Here is a 19833-nt window from a genome sequence, read left to right on the forward strand (position 1 = left end):
CTTACTGCATAGGTCTCAGGGATGCATTTTCCTGCTTCTTTTGTTAACATTTCTTAGAAGTGCAGCAATATAAACGAGACTCCTCACGTTAACGCGAGAGAAGTCATAGTGAAGTCTGAAGACTGTAAAGATTAGGATGTTTACACGCCTTTAGGCACCTTAAGATTTAGACGAGTGTTTTATGCGCTATAGTTAGTAGTAAGTCTTTTATATATATTATATCTACGTTAGATGCCATAAGGTAGGCCCTACATAGTAGCAACAGGTCACTATAAATAACTACCCTACTAGATATATAGAAGAATAAGTAACTGTAACTTTAAATATCTACGCCTATATATATAGCTAGTAATCTAATAATATGACTAGCTGATCTAAAATTACTACTATATATGAAATTTTCTACTATAGCTTTTATATTACTATTAGAAATTAATTGTATTAAACTTTTACTACTTCTCACTATTCTACTCTAATTTTCCTTACCTTCTCTATTTTTCTTATAGCTAAAATCTAGAGGATTACTATGATTAATATTAAAGCACCTAATATTGTATTATATTAAGAACTTAAGTAGATTCTTTTATATTATAACTTCTTAAAATAATTAGATCAACTATTTTTATATTATTAATTTTATTTACTTTTTAATAATATCTATAATTTTGTTAAAGCTATTTTAATTACTATATATTAAAAAAACCTATACTAGCTAATATAAAATAACCTAATTATATTTTAAACGTTATTAGTATTAATATTAATTATTAAGATAGTTCTATTGAAAAGATTATCTTATTAAATAAATTAAATTGTTTAGAGAATTAAGCTATATTTTAGTTATATTTAAAATCTTTTTTAATATAACTACATCTAAAATAATAATAAAGCTTATATATAAATAAGCTTTTAGTATTATTATAGCTAATATATCTTTATAACTTATTAACTATTTCTATTAGAATTATAGTAATATTTACCTCTAGTTTAACTAATATAATTTAATTACTTATTATATTTTCTATATAGTAAACTACTATTTATCTCTATTTATATTCTAAAAAGAAGTATTTAACTATTATTTCAAATTAATTCTAAGTTTCTTGTTAAAGAAATATTAACTCTCTCTTCTTTAGTAATAGCTTAATAAAATTAATAAAATAGTTTCTATAGATTAGCCTAAATAATAACCTCACTTCTTAATATTAATATCTAACTATACTTTATAATAGCTTCTTATTAATATTTATTTTATTAGCACTAAAGTTAAGCTATAATAATATAATAAAAAACGCTATATTTTAACTATTTATTATTCTTAATAATACTATAACTATATAAATAGTATAAATAAAACTAATAACTATAGATATTTTCTAATAGTATAAATATATACAGTATATTAAAATATTGTAACTTTTAAAACTAAATAGATTAGTTATTTTAATTTAATAGCTAAAAATCTGTCTTATTATAATGATATATTAAAATTTAAATATATAATACATATAGATATATATGTTTTTTATTATTATTTATAATATCTAGCTATTATTTAAAATAAATAAGTTACAAAAAGAAATCTAATTATTATACTTATTAAGTATTATTTTAATTTAGTATATAATTAAGCTTATAATATTAAAAACTCTTATTCTTTAGCTAAACTATTATCTCTTATACTAGAAATATTATAAAAACATTTTGAATAGAACTTTTTAGATATATTATAAATATTCTATAAATAAAAGCCTATTATTGAATATTTTATTTAAAAATATACTTTTTAGCTATTTATATAAGCTATAATTTATAATATTTATAATACTAAAGTTAAGGACTTATATATCTAACTAAAAATAATTTTCAAAATATTTCGTAGAGAAATCTAAACTTAACTAAATAAACCTATAAATATAACTACTTTAGTATAATCCCTTATGAAAATTAATAACTAAGAGAGTGTTTTTATTTAAATAGCTACAAATTATTATCTATAGTAATAATAATAGCTACTATTAGTACTAATAATAATAGCTTAAATATTCTATATTTATATATTCTAACTATATAATAAAATTCTAGCTTTTTATTTAAACTAATAAGTAGAGTTTAATATCTACTAAAATAATACCTTTTCTAGATGCTTAGCCTAACTATAGAACTATAACGTTCTATATAGTTAGTATTAAAGCTATTAAAACTAAAGTATTAGAAACTAACTTTGTTAATAATATAAATATTTCTAGCTTATAATACTTTATAACCTATTTATAGGAAATAAATAATAGATATTTAGTAAATAATAATAGCTACTAAAAAACTAAAACTAATAAAATACTAGCTATAGCTTTTAATAAAAAGCTATTCTAACTATAAACCTATTAAGTTAACTAGCTAACCTTTAGAATACCTAATAATAAAGTAATTATAGTCTAGCTTAATAACCTAAATATACTACTATTTATATAGCTAATAAAAATATAGACGAAAAGGCTTCTCTAACCCTTCCTTATAAACTAAATATGTAAATAGATCTTATTAAAATAGAATAGCTATCTATATAATCTATAAAAATAAGCTTTAATTTAAATAATACTAAGCTTAGAATTAATACTAACTATTTATTAGTATTTATAGATAAATTGAGTAGTATTACTTATTTTAGTATTATAACTCTAAACGTATATAGATATTAAACTTATGAAAAGGAATTCTTATTAAGTAGTAAGCTATTTAATTATCTAACCTAGTTATAAAAAGTTCTCCTCTAATAGCTTATTATAGAGGCTAATATAAAGCGCAATCTCTATAAGATATCTAAAATATTAATATTAGAAGATATAATATTTATAGTTTTAGAATTTATTAACTTTAAACCATTAATATAGTTAAAAACCTACTAACTAATAATATTATAGAGCTAATAGAGGAGTAAATAATTATGCTAAATAATATAGATAACACTAATATAAAGGTACCTATTAATATATTAATAATAGATATATCGCTACATATAGAAATAGAATTTAGAGCGTATAAATATATGTATATATACGCTTAAGCTTGACTATATTACTTAAAAACAAAATTGAAGAAGAAATATATAGAGATATTAGCTATAGCTATATTTTAGCAGATAAAATATAATTATAAAAGACTTATTTATACTTGTAGATTAAGCTTTAGTTATAACTACTTATTATATATAAGATTAATTTAAACTACTATTAAATAGCTAAATATATTATTTTTCTTTTTTATTTCTAAAATATAAATAGTTAATAAATAGTAAATATACATATACTTAGTTATAAAATATTATTAGTGTTTAGACTATAAGCTAAGATGCTTATTAATAATAATATTATAGTTTTTAACTATCTAAAATTATAGGATATATTAATTTGTATAAAGTTATTATATCTTTTTATTATAAGCTATAAATAAAACCTCTAATTAGAATAATAATATTACCAGCTATTATAGTTAATATAGTTCATCAGTCAGCTAGCTAGACCAGTCAGCTGGATGTTTTTTTCTAAACACTCTTACGTCCAAATCACTTAAACCTTTAACGCATAAAATCATAACAACCATAATGCTAATCTACACCTAAGAAGACAAAGTCATTCTCATAATTAAAGGAATCTAATTGACATGCGCTGCAGGTAATAACTTAAGCATTTTGCGTGCTGCAAAGACCTATGGTATCCTAAAGAGCATTTTAGCTGATAGAATGAACAACTAACCGCGATGCGAATAAGCTTAACCCTAACGATATAAACTTAATCTAATTAAAGAGAAAACACTTCTCTAATATATTATTAAATAGGATTTCAGAGGATTTCCTTTCCGCCTCAGCAGTGTGGAAGATATAGCATAGCTAATCTCCTGCTGTAAGCCTGTAATAGCAAGCCTATTGGCAAGCGATAGGCTAGGCGGTTTGTAGACTCACAGCCTGCTCTGAAAACCAAGTTTAATTGTCTATATGATTATTAAAGGGCTCTTTAAGAAGATTCTAAGGTTATATTAAAGTGCTTTGCGCTATTACGCAACATAATAGCTAAGTATGGCATCTAAGAGGGGGACCTATATAATTTTGATGAAACTGGCTTCATGATGGGCATGATCACTCCGTTAATGGTGGTTATATATGCTGATTGATGCGTCAAAGCAAAGTCTGTCCAGCTTAGCAACTGTGAATAGGCTATAGTTATTGAATGTATTAATTTGGGTGGGTGGTGTATCCCTCTGTTTGTGATTGTTAAGGGTGTATATCACCTTATTAGTTAGACTATAGAATTAGGTTTTCTAAGTAACTAGGTGATTAAACCTACTGCTAATAGACAGATAGATAATTAGATAGGTTTTAACTAGATTAAACACTTTAATAAACACACTAAGAACTAAATGAAGGGTGTCTATTAGATGCTTATTATTAATAGCTATAAGAGCTATTTATCAGCTGAATTTAATAATTATTATAAGTAGAATAATATTATAACTCTTAGTATGCCTGCATATTTATTGCATCTACTACAGCTATTAGATATTACCCTTTATTCGCCTTTGAAATGCGCATATAGTGATAAAATCAACTAATTTATTAGAGCCTCTATAAATCATATCACTAAGTCTGAGTTCTTTATTGCCTTCCACTAGGCCTATAATAAGGTTTTTAATGAGGAAAACATTAGGTCTGCTTTCTAAGGCGCTAGAATTTTACTATGGGACCCAGACCATGTTCTTAAAAAGCTTAATATGTATTTATAGACGCCTACACCTCCTATAGCTAACCCTTTAATACCTCCACTTTAGTAGTTGTAAACACCCTCTAACCTATAATAAACTATCTCATAGTCTAACTTTATTAAAAGTTATATCTCTGCTTATTAAGGAAGCTTACTAATACTAATTATTGCTGTAGTTAAGTAATTATTAAAGGGTGCGTAGGTAATAGCGTACTTAATCACTATTTTGACTGATCAGCTTTATACCTTTGAGGATGCAAATATAGCACTTGCTAAGCGCTGGAGGGCTAAAAGAATGTAAGTCTAGCTTAGAGGGGCATTTAGTATAGAGGAATCTTAGGTTTTACTTGAAGGGAAACAAAAAGGGAAACGTCTAGCACCTTAAGAGGATGACGAGGGGGCTCTATCAAAGAGAGCCCAGCTAGCTTGGAGATGCTGTAGTATATGTGGTGAGACTGGGTATAACGCGCGAACCTATTCCAAAGATATCAAACCCGCAGGAGATTCTGATAGCAACAACTAGTAGTTGATTTAATACGTTATGGTTGAGAAATACTAGATGTTATTATGTACGTGGGAAAAAAACGTCCGGCTGACTGGTCCGGCCGGCTGACTGATGAACCACGTTATTATACCTCTAAAATTATTACAATTTCTCTTTATTATTCACTATATTTATAACACCTAAAAGGATTTACTTTTTAAGCTCATATCATATAATAAATTCTCTAGTTATACTATAATTACTACTACACATATAATACATATAATAGCTATTAATAATATAAATAGGTTATTATATATCTTTATAAAAATAAAAATAAATACTCTAAATTCTATTAATAATAAAACCTATATTTAGTAAGTAGTAGAAAATAAAGCTAAGTTAGCTATATTAGCTAGGAAGAATACATTAAAAGATATTCTTAATAATAATGTATTTAGATTTATATTAATAGAAGCTTTTAATAATACTAGAACTAAGAAATATATATATAGGATTATAGTTTATAATAAAGATAGATAAGCCAACCACTTTATACTTCTATTTAATAAATTTATAGATATTCTTAAGATAAAGGTTTTATAGATATCCTTTAAAACTGATAGATATATATAGGCTGAAAACTTAGATAAAAAGAGTAATCACTAAACATATATAACATATATAACTTAAAAGTAATAGAGTAAGATATTATATAATATATTATAAAGAAACTTAGAGAATAAAATAAAATTTAAAATATTTTAAAATATTATTTATTTATAGTTTAATAAGAAATAAATAGAAAGCAAAAAAGATAAATAGTTATTATTATTGACACCTTTAATATTATAAGCCTTTCTACTTAGGTTAGCTAAGTATATAAATAAATTTATACTTATAAGGACTCTTAACGCATTAGATATAAAAGTCTAAACTTTATAAATATAAGAGGGTATCCTTCTTAAACTATAAAATATAAGACCTAAAGATTAATTATATTTATATTCCTATTATTATTACTCATTTTATTTATATAGAGTTTTAGTTACTTTTATTATAGCTTCTAGCTAATAAGAAGACTATAATAATTAGTAATATAACTTAATATCTTTTTCTCTTGTATAACTTTTCTTCTTTATAACTTTATTATCATTTTTAATAATAATTATGAAAAATGAGTATAAAGGTTATAAAACAATCTTTAAACTAACGCTTAACTTTAAAATATAACCTTAAGATTTCACTATAATATTAAGGTTTTTAATATAATTTATGAGGCAAAATAGTAACAAAAAGAGGAAGTTTATAGAGAATAACGTTTAATAGTTAATATTTATAGCTAACTATTTAAGTTTTTTAATTTTATTACTTTCTAGTAATATTTCTTCTCTTAATAATAGAAATATCTTTTTAGAGGACTAACTATTAAAAAGAGCTATAATATTAAACTTAAAATATTAAATAATAGCTAAAAGGTTATAAACTTTCTAATAAGAATATTATAATTATTAATATATTATTAGCTTTAATAAGAGATTTTATACCTAAACTGTAATTTTATATCTTATAAATTAGAATAATAATAATACCTCTTTTATTAATATAAATAATAAAATATAAAAAGAAAACGTTTATTTAAAATATAAATAAATATTTTTTTAGTTTAACTATATTGAAGCTATTAATAGTATATTTAATATTATTTCTATTATGTAAGAATTATTAACGCTAAAAATATACTTTATTTTAACTTTTTAAGAGGAAGATAATTTTATATATAACAATATATTTACTCTCTATTTAGCTATTAATAAAATAGAAGCCTTATATTAATCTATAGCTTTAGAAAATAGATTATTATTAATATTAGTTAAGTTTTATAACTTAAAAAAAAGATTTAATAAAAAGAAATAGAAAACCTTTAAATTGTAAATTAGCTTTTTATTAGTTTTTATTATAAAATCTTCTTATCAATAGGAAATTAACAGAGGAGTAATTAGAAATAATAATAAGACTATAAAATCTTATAATCTCAGTTTTTAATAACCTCTTCAAAATAACTCTTCCTATATATTATATTTAAACTACTTTTAATACTATAGAAAACTAATAAACCTAATATTAATACTAATTTAGCTATTATTATAGCTAAATTAAAACTATTAATACAACATTTATACTTTTTTATAAATATCTATTTTATTATAATAGAGACGTTTATTAAAAACCTCTACTTAGCAATTTAAAATATCTAATTTAAGATGAATATTATTTTAAGTTTTAATAAAACTTAATAAAACATTTTGCCTGACTTAATAATAGCTTTAAATAGTAAATTCACTATAGCTAAGCTAAATCTTATAATAATATAGTATTTTCTAGCTAAACATTCATACGAAATAAGGTATTAAGGTAATATTCTATAAATAAGATATTTCTTATTATAAATGATTAGATATTTAGATCTCTAGCTTAAATTTAAGGCTTTATACTTTAAATATAAAAACAGAGATTATAAACTATTAGAACTAACTATTTTAAAAACATATTTAAAGCTAATAGAAATATTACTTAAAATAGGAGAAATGATAACAATATTTTAATAAAAGATATTATAACTTTTAAGATATTGTTTGTAAACATTTCTTTTTATTTTAGAAAGAGTTTATTAATTCGATCTAAAAATATAAATTAATTATAAGAAATTGTACTATCAATGTAGACCTCTATATTCTTGTTTAGAACTATTTTAAATATAAATAGTTTGAAATAAACTTTACATTAGTTATCATTTAGTTATTACTAATCTTATAACACTTTTAATCTAAAGCTTTAGAGACTTCTTAATAAACTAAATATTAATAATATAATTAAAAATGACTTTATTTTTATAGAGAAAAAATATAAAATAAGTTAATATTAATTGAGGATATTAATTATAATTCATTATATTTTAAACTTAAAATTTAAAAATAATATATTTTAGAGTAACTCTAAATAAAGAGACAATTTATAATTTCTATATAGCTTTTAATAATAAAACTAAACATAGTTTTATTAGTAATATTAAAATAAAACCTTTTATTTCTATAATTCTTAGCTAAAATATAATAATTATAATTAAAAAAACAAATAGCTTAAAGGTAACTTATAAAATAATATAAAGAATTAGAGATTTATTAAATATAACTAATTAGGATATTTAGCCTTAAGAACCTATTATATTTAAGAAGATTTTAATATAGATAATATAATTAATATTTTAATTCATAATAGCTATATGTTTATAAATATTACTAAAATCCTTTTTAATATGATATAAACATAAGTGTTAAACTTCTAATAGATAGGAAATATAATCTAAATCATAGATTTAGCTTTTTAAGTGTTAAATAATATATTAGTTAATAACATCACTTATTCTAAATAAAACTATATTATAATTATTTATAATATAAAAAAACAGCTTAAGTTATATAGATAATTTTATTAAAACTATAAGGCTTTTTAATCTATTTTAAGCTTTATTTAAAACTAAATAGGTTATAGATATACAAATAAGATTTATAACAGCAATAATACTGACAAGATAAGTATATCTCTAATTTAACATTAAATCTAATAATAATAATAAAATAAAAGAGGTATATATGAATATTAATATATTAATAATTCTTGTTAATTAAAACTAAATAATATGTTTTATTTAAAACTTAAAGTTCTAAATAATTAAGCTATAAGAAACAAATGTAGTTAACTGAATGTTTTAAATTATAAAATAAATAATATTTAATTTTCATATTTTTAAATAATTAATAACATAGATATTTATATTTATATTATTATTACTATTAAAGTTATAAATATTTTCAAAGCCAATTTATTCTTAAGAACTCTATTTTATAAAACCTATAGAATTTGTATTAAGTTTAATAAATATACAATGAGATTTGAATCTATATAAAATATAATAAGCTTTATTTAGTTATATTAACTATATATAATAGCTTATAGAGTAGATAATATTTATATTATTATTATACCTTTTTAAACTAATATTGTTATTATTACTCTTTATTTAAACTTACTAAATAAACTAAACTAATAAAATAAAATAAAATAATTTTAAATAAGACATAATAATATTATAGATATCATAATAATAAGTAATAACTAAAAGTTTATTTTAATATAAAATAATATAGCTATTTTATTCATAATCTCAAGAAGTAAGTAATGAAAGTATATTATGAAAATAAAGCTTAGAGAAATTACAAATTTAATTAAATATATAAATATTATTATTTTAATAAATAGTTAGCTATTAGCTTATATAGGATTTTTAGTTAAAGAGTATTTTTAAGTTATAATAAACTCTTATAAGTTTATAAGGTTTTTTAACTAGCTAACATTTTAAAAATTAAAGTTATTAATAAATATAAATAATATATTATTATATATAATCTTTAAACTTGTTAATATATTAATAGTTTTTAATAAATATAATATTAAAACTTATAATAGAGATATAATATTTATATAATACTTTAAAAAGTTTTAGATAAATAGGATATTTATTATAATTAGGGGATTATTTTTATATTAGATAAATAGTAAATAAAAAGTAGATTTATTAGTAAATAATAAATCAGAAAGCTATAATAAAACTTTATTTATTAAGGACAGAAAATCTTAATTGTACTCAAAATATTTATAATAAATTTATATAGATAGTAAAATATTTTAAAGAGATAGCTTAATTTTAGTTATATATTTAATATTTATTATCTAAAGAATTATTAATAACATAGAACAAAGTTATATTATTATAGATCTCTAGCTATTTAACTATATTATAATCTTCAATATAAATTTAATATTTAACTAAAATAATATTATAATTACTTTTAGAAATAAAAAATATATAACTATGACAGATATTACTAGTCTTTTCTGTTAACATATAACATTCTTTTATAATAATAATAATAATATAAGTATGATAATAAAGCTTAACTTACTTTAATATTCTATATGAGATAAACTAATAAAGATTAAGGTATAAAACCTTATATAAAAATACTCTATTTATTATAACCTATAACTATAATATTGATTATGTAATACGTACAGTTACGTAAGCACTTTATGTAATTAGCAGTTTAGCAGGTTACGTTTCAGGTTATCTTTCCCCTCACTTTTCCCTACTAGAGGATGCAACCTGCCAACAACAACAACCAGACTCATAACAATACATCTGTTCCCTTATTCTTATCTATACAATTAAACGCTCATAAATGCTCAGAATTATTACCTTTTATCATAACATGACCACATCTATAACCTTATACTATATAGGCGGATATACCACGCCCCTGAATACGCTTATACCTGTGTTAACAAGTATTATTAATGAGAATATACTTTTAGAAGATGTTAAGTGCTTTTATAACCAATATTACAACTTTATACTTATTAATACTAACGCTTATAATAGTAACTATAAAACATATACTATTAGTTTTAAGCTTAATAAGTAAGCTATTTAAATTATAAGTTTTATTAATAATAGGACTATTTATAATACTATTATTAAAAATATTAATAAAACTATTATTAACGTTATTAATATAGCTATTAAGCTTAATATTATTAAGAAGTTTTATACATAATATTATAAAGAGCGTAAAGCTGCTAATAAAGCTGCTAAAAAGACTACTAAAAAGGCTACTAAAAAAGCTACTATTAAGGCTATTACTACTCTTAGTAATGACTACAGTAATAATAATAATATTATTACTATTATAAGTATTAAGACCCCTAAAACCCCTATTAAGCTTAAGAAAGCTATTTCTATGAAAAGAGTAGCTACTACTATTTATAACACTAATAATAATAATAATAAGGCTAATTATACCTCTTATTAAAAGAAAAAGCTTATAGCTACTAAAAAGGTCTTCTATTAATAGTTAATTAATAAAGTTAAAGCTTATACTACTTTTATATTTGTTTATTATTTTAATGTAGCTTTTTTCTAAGAGATCTATTTTATTATCAAAACTACTAATAGTATTAGTAGTATCTTATTTAACATTTTTATTTACTATATTTAGAACATATTTAAATATACTTTTAAGGAGTACAATAATATTAGTAGTATTACTACTAATAATTAGGATAAAGATATTATTATTAATCTTAAGAAGCTAAAGAGTAATTACTTCTCTAGCTATACTTATATCTTAGCTATTTATTTCTTTAAAGAGCGTAATAAAACTAATAATACTATTATTAGTCGCTTTATAAAGCTTAACTATCTTAACTTTATATCTATTACTCTATTTATTTATATTAATATTATAACTACTACTAATACCCATATTTATAAGAGCTTTATAAGAGTCTATAAATATATTAATATTTTTATTACTAGCCTTAAGATAGCTATTCTACTCTACCTTATAAATATTAAGAAGATTATAAATAATACTACTATTACTACTAATAATGCTATTACTATAGCTAAAAATATTAATACAGCTACTGTTAATAAGCTCTCTTTTTATATTATTAAGCTTAAAACTAATATTATAACCAAGCAAGTTATAGCTAATAAGATTTATATTACTATAAATAAAATTAAATAGACTAAAATTACTACTTTTTATATTAAGATTACTATTTTTAATATTTTTATAGTAGAGATATAAAAGACTATAATAGAACGCCTTATTACTATAAATATTAATATACCTCCTACTAAATATAGTTATATTTTATCTATATTTAACTAATTAATAAATTAGTGAGAAAAATAATAAAATAATAAAATAATTATAAAAGAATATAATAAGAATAGAATAGAGAATAGGAGAAGAATATACCTATATATAGTCTAATAGAACAGTTAGAATAACTATCTCTAAAAAAGAAGTATATATTATAAGCCTTTCTATTTAGGTTAGATAAATATGTAAATAATTATATATTTATAGGGATTTTTAACGCATTAAACGTGAGAGTTTAAACCTTATAAGTATAAGAGGATATCTTTTTTAAACTATAAAATATAAGACCTAAAGATTAATTATATTCACATTCTTATTATTATTATTCACTTTATTTATATACAGTTTTAGCTGCTCTTACTACGGCTTCTAGCTAATAGAAAGACTATAATATTTAATAAGATCACTCTTCTTAATAATTACCTAATAAAATTATAAGAAGATATATTCAATTTAGGTAAAACTAAAAGATTTATTATTATAATAGATGCTAATATATTTTACTAATAATAGTACATATACTTAGAGTTAGAAGGAGTATTTATTATTACTGTTTAAAATAGATAATACACTTTTTGATATATTATTATAAGATATAAAAATAGTAATACATCTATCTAAAGATAAATAGATAGCTTATTTAAAGGTATTAATATATATTTGTATTATAATAATATTATTATAGCTTTAGATATTTTAGAAAGCTACTTTAATAACTTTTAGATAATATTCTAGTTGCTATATTAATAAAATATAAATATAAAACCTACTAAATTGTTTATTATTTTCCTAAATATTGTAATATTAAATAGGTAAGTTAATTTTTTTTAGCTTTATAAAATTAGATGAGAAGCTTACTATTTTCAATTATATTAAATACCCTACTATATTTTATAATCTACAAATATTTATTAGATTTATAGGCTAATTTAGATATAATATACCTTAATATGTAGAAATTATTCAACTACTAAAAACTTACAAGATTTAGCTATTTTACTAACATATAACTAAAAACAAAGTTAAAGTTACTAGTAAAAGATTAAAGTGAAAGAAATAGTTTAGCTTAATTAACTTTATATTTACTATAGAGGAAGTTTAGTTATTTAAAGAAGCATAGAAACAACTCCTTAAATATATTATAGTTCATTATTATAACTTTAACTAACTATTATTTATAGATTTTAATATATTTAGATGTAATATTAATATAATAATATCTTGTATTAGCTTTATTATAGTTTCTAAAATTATGAACCTAAATATTAAAATAATAACTATACTACTATAGACCTTAATTTATTTTATTATTTATTTATTAGATACATTATTAAACGCTAAAAAAAGATATTAGCTAAAAAAATAGAGATACTTAGTCTTATTTAGGTACTAAAAAAGGCTAAATATGTAATAATTATAATATAATATCTAATTATAGTTATTACTAATCATATTTTTATCTTTAGTCTATATTAATAATTTAATATTACTTTATTAACTGCTATAAATATAGAAAATAAATACCTAATTAAAGCTATAAAATATATTAGCTAATTTAAGCTATAGATCTTATATAAAAGAGATAAAACTTATATTATTCTTAATATATCATTTTAGTTATCAATAAAATTTAGCCTCAATAATTTATTATTTTACTGTAATAGACTTAGTATTCTGCTTAATAATATCCAAAAGGAATAACGTAAATGATAAGCAAGCCGAACAGACAAGCAAGCCGAACACCTAACTGCAACCACAGCATCTTCTTACTTCTACTATACGTCAATCCCACAATAACAATAGCATCAACACAAAAAGAAGCTTAAGTGGTCCTAGCAGTCCAAGCTATCAAAAACACACTAAGTCTCAGTATCTGAGAGGCTGCCTAGATCTACTCCGTCCTAGTTATAACGTTATACGATCGATTGAAGGGAAGATCATCACAACGCAACACCACGCCTAACTTATGGAAATTAACTACCCTTAAAGAAGAAAAGCTTGTTGAGTATATTCTCAACCTGGATTCCTAATTGTTTCCTCCTCAGATTAGTGGTGTTAAAGATATAGCTAATTGACTGCTTGCTGACTGCGATACGCCCCCAGTTGGGAAGCGCTAGGCTTCGAACTTTATTAAGCGACAACCACAGCTCTAGACGTGCTTTTTTCGCAAGTACGACTATAAGAGGGCCTAATGCAAAGATCCAGACGCAATAAATATGTGGTTTCATCTTATGGCGAACATAATCGCAAAATACAGCATTATGGCCTGATATCTATAACTTTGATAAGACTGGGTTTATAATAGGCCAGATTATATCTGGGATGGTTGTAATGAGTGCCGAAAGGCGTTCAAACATAAAAATGATGCAGCCTGGCAATCATGAATAGGTTATAGTTATTCAGGCTATCAGTTCGTCAGGCTACAGCGTTCCGCTATATATTATCGTTATAGGCTAATATCACCTCTCCACCTGGTATACTGAAACCAATCTACTATGCAACTAGGTTATTATAACATCTGAAAATAGATAGACAACAAACAAAAGACGCCTAGATTAGCTCCAGCACTTTGATCAGCATATAAAACTGCATGCAAGTAGCAGATATCGCCTCCTTATCGTTAATAGTTATAAAAGTCACTATGCAGCTGACTTTAAAATATATTGCAAGGAAAACAACATCATTACACTTCATATGCCAGCCTATTCCTCTTATTTACTTCAGCCCTTAGATATTAGGTGTTTTAGGCTACTAAAGAAGGCTTACAGCTGAGAAATTAAGGAAAAGATGCAACAGGGTGATACCTATATCATAAAGGAGGACTTCTTCCCTGCGTTTTACAGAGTATTAACAAAAGCAATTACAGAAACAAATATTCAGGGAGGATTCAGAGGGGCTAGGCTTATGCCTTTAAGTGCAGAGAGTGTGCTATCTAAGCTTAATGTGAAGTTACACACTCTAACGCCTCTAGGGTCTCTCCTAATAACACCCCCTGCGTGGACTTCTCAGACGCTAAACAACCTAACAGAGGCGTCTTCTCAGTCTGAACTTATTAAGAATCAAATCTCACGCTATCAAAATAGCTCACCAACTTTAATTATTAAGGCTGTTAAGTATTTATCAAAGGGGGTGTGTAGATTTATGCATAAGGTTGCCTTATTGAGGTCTGAGGTCTAGATACTTCAGGAAGAGAATAACCTACTTAGCTGATATAGGAGGACTAAGAAAACATATCTTAGATAAGGAGGAAGTCTTATTGTAGCTGAGGCAGAGGATATTCAGTCGCAGAGAGAGGCGACAACTCAGATCGAGGAGGAAACGCGTTGGAGTAGTGGTCGTCAGCTAAGGACTGAGACGGGCTAACGGCGGTGTGGCGTCTGTGGGAACACCAGTCATAATGCGCGAACATGTCAATTTGTTGAAGAAACGTCTAATAAAGAGGTTTCTGAGTAGTTTTAATTGATTTATAGTTTTTATGGTTATTTGATGATTATATTTATAATGTGGTTGCAGTTAGGTGTTCAGCTTGCTTATCATTTACGTTAAGCTACAACTATTTAGGTATAGATAATATTCATAATTAATAAACTTATATTAGCTTTATTTATAAGACTTCTATTAATATAGCTACTAATTAAAAACTATAAAAATAAGAAAAACCTAGTTTTATTAATAATATAAAAAGGTATTAATATAGTTATTTTAGGAATTAACTTAGCCTGTAAGAAGGAAATAATAGCTAGATATAAATAAGATTTAGTTTTTAGTCTAATATTAAAAACTATTTAAGCTAATATAAAACTTAATAAAAATAATTAAATAGATTTATTATTTATGTTTTATAATTTATTATAAAAAAAGACTACAATAGGAATATATAAATAATTATATACTCTATAGATTTATTTATAAAACGTTTTTAAAACTATATATAGAGATAACTACATAGGTTTTAATAAGTTTATAGATCTATTTCTAAACTACTATATATTTTATATAACTAAATAACTTAAGAAGTATATTATAAGCTACTTTTAATACTCTATTTATAAATTATAAATATATTAGTTATATAAAAATATATAACTAATTATTATATTTTTATATCTGTATTATATTATTATTATTAATTATATCTTAAAACTACTAATAATAAAAAGAAAACATAGTTATATTATATCTATTATAAATAAATTCTCAAAATAAATTAGCTTTATCCCTAATAAGAAGATTAGAAATACTGTATAATAGACTTTATAACTTATTAACTACTTATTAGTATATAACTAAAGATTACTAAACATTATTTTTAATAACTAAAACCTTCAATTTCTCTTAGCTTTATAAATATATGTATAGAGATAACTTAAAACTAAATTATTACATTTAACTATTTGTTATTTATAAATAAATAGCTAAAGAAAATATATAAACCTTACTATTGGATCTATTTTATAAATATATTTATAGCTATACTAAATAATAATAAATAAAATAATATAATATTCCATATCCAGTTTAAAATTAATAACTTTAAGTTAGCCTCTACTATTTAATTACTAAATAAAATTATATTAAACTTCACTTTAAATAATATAGCCAATATTATTTCTAAGAGCGTTAATAAAACTTTATTAAGTCTTTATAGCTAACTATAAATACATAATACCATTATTATAATAGTAATATAAGCTAAATCTTATTATAACTATAGAAAACTACTAAAATTCTTGAAAATTAGCTAGAGAATTATATTATAATTATTTTAAGCTATTGAATATTATAAATAGTAGCTCTTAAGAGAAATTATGAATAGTAATATGTTAAATTTTATATAATTATTAAAAGAATAAGTTAATTAATATATGAACTATAGTTTCTTAATAATATATATATCTATAATGTTATTTCAATTAACTGTTTTAAATTAGCTTTATTTTTTAATCTCTATAGTAGAGTATTACTATACTTAAAACTTATTATTCCTATTAATATACTATAATAAATTATAAATTCTTAAATAACTAGAAGTAAAAACACTTAATACCTAATTAAATTAAAAAACTTTAATAATAAATATTCCTAATAAACTATACTATTTTAAAGAGTTATTATAATATAAAACTATAGAGGTAATTAATAATATTTTATTTAGCTAAATAGTTTTATATTCTAATACTAAACTTAAAACCTAAGCTATAAGATTTCCTAATTAATTTATAACGTCTATAAATCTTTATAATACTTTTCTATATTTATTTAGCTATATTTTCTATTTTAATCTAAATATTATATATTTTCTATCTATATTTAAACTATAAATATTTAATTAGTTACTTATTATATAATATACTTTTTGTTTCTCTATATTATAATACTTACTATTATATTATACTATTTTATACTTGTTACTCCGATATTAACCAATCTAATACTTAAATACTCTTAATATACTTAAATAGACCTAAATTACTATTTTAATTTAAAACTAAATTTAAGTATAGATTAAAGAAACAGCTGTTTTAAATGTTAAAAAGCAGAAGCTAATAAATATAAAGGATAATTATGACTAAAATATCTTAATAATATAGATTATGTTTTTTAATTGAGATATAGTTAAAAGAAAATAACTCAAGGTAGCTATTAAAATCTATAAACTAAAGCTTAATAAAATAAAAACATATAGAAATAATTTGAATTTGGTTTTTATAATTATTTGAATAGAAAATAAAAACTATAAACTAAGGCTTAATAAAGTAATAAAAAGCATAAATAACTTTAATTTGGTTTTTATAATTACTTAAATAAAAAGTAATAGAGTAATTAAACATACTAAAAATACTATTACATTTTATAAATATAAGCGTAATAAAATAATCTAAAAATATATAGATTATAACTAGATCTCTATAGAAGTCTACATTAAAAGTAAAAAAGTAATTAAATATATTTAAAGAATTCTATAGATTATTAATAAAACTATTAATAATGCGAAAAGTCTTATAAGAATAGATGTTAATAATAATATAATAAATATTATTACTAGAAAATATATAACTATAGCTCTTAATAAGCTTAATATCTTTACATTTAACTAGAAACAATTTCTTATAGTTCTATTTAAACTTTATAAAATTAATATCTATAAAAAGTAAAGTCTAAAAAATAATATTATTGAAAATAAATATTACTCTCTTAAAAATATATTAAGGTTTATTCTTAAAAAATAAGTAAAACTAAATAAAGAATAGCTTTATAAAATATAAATAGTAATAAGAAAAAGCTTTATAAGCTTAAGTTTATAATATAAAATAATACGATATTTATTAATATTAGTAAAAATAAAGCTAAAATAGTACATAAAGATAAACATAAGCTTATATTAATTAATAAAAATAATAAAAATAGAAGTTAATACAAATAAAACGATAATAATAATTTTAATAAAAAATAAAAATCTAGTAAACTAAATAGAAGTTATTATAAATAATTATTATAAAATAAGCCTCTATTTCTAATTCTAATATAAAACTATTTATTATATCTCATAAAATAGAAAAATAACAGTAAGAAATATATAGAATTAGAATTTATTTAAAAATAGATAAAAAACATATTATCTATAATAAGAGATAGCTTAGGAAAAGGATATTAAAATTTATACTTATTAAATAAATAAAACTTATTATATAACGTAAATAATAAGCAAGCCGAACAGACAAGCGAGCTGAACACCTAACCGCAACCACATTATAAATATAATCATCAAATAACCACAAAAACTATAAATCAATTAAAACTACTCAGAAACCTCTTTATTAGATGTTTCTTCAACAAATTAATATGTTCGCGCATTATGACTGGTGTTCCCACAGACGCCACACTGCCGTTAGCCCGTCTCAGTCCTCCGTTAGCAACCACTACTCCGGCGCGTTTCCTCCTCAATCTGGGCTGTCGCCTCTCTCTGTGATTGAAGGTCCTCTGCCTCAGCTATAGTAAGACTTCCGCCTTATTTGAGATAGGTTTTCTTAGCCCTCTGGCGTCAGCTAAGCAGGTTATTCTCCTCTCGTAGGATCTGGACCTCCGACCTTAATAAGGCAATCTGGTGTATAAATCCTCACGCTCCCTTTGATAAATGCTCAACAGCTTTAATAATTGAAGTTGGTGAGCTATTCTGATGGCGGGAGATCCTCCTTTTGATGAGTTCAGACTGAGAAGATGCTTCTGTTAGGTTGTTTAGCATCTGAGAAGTCCACGCGGGGGGTGTTGTTAGGAGCGACCCTAGAGGCGTTAGAGTGTGTAACTTCACATTAAGCTTAGATAGCACACTCTCTGCACTTAAAGGCATAAGCCTAGCCCCTCTAAAACCTCCCTATATGTTTTTTTCTGTAAGAGCCTATGCGAAGGCCTTGCGAAACGCAGGGAAGAAGTCTTCCTTTATAATATGCGTGTTACCCCAGCGCATCTTATCCTCAATTTGTCAACTATAAGCCTTCTTCAGTAGCCTAAAACATCTAACATCTAAGGGCTGAAGTAGGTGAGAGGAATAGGCTGGCATACAGAGTGTGACGATATTGTTTTCCTTGCAATATATCTCAAAGTCAGCAGCATGGTGACTTTCATGCCTATCGACAATAAGGAGGCGATAATTGCCAGTTGCACGCAGCTTTATATGCCGATCAAAGTGCTGGAGCCAATCTAGGCCTCTTTTATTTGTTGTCTATCTGTTTTCAGACGTTATAATAACCTAGTTGCATAATAGATTGGTTTCAGTATACCAGGTGGAGAGGTGATATTAGCCTGC

The sequence above is a fragment of the Colletotrichum aenigma genome, assembly GCF_013390185.1.
Source record: "Colletotrichum aenigma strain Cg56 chromosome Unknown KSG_Cg56_contig02, whole genome shotgun sequence".
NCBI lineage: Eukaryota > Fungi > Ascomycota > Sordariomycetes > Glomerellales > Glomerellaceae > Colletotrichum > Colletotrichum aenigma.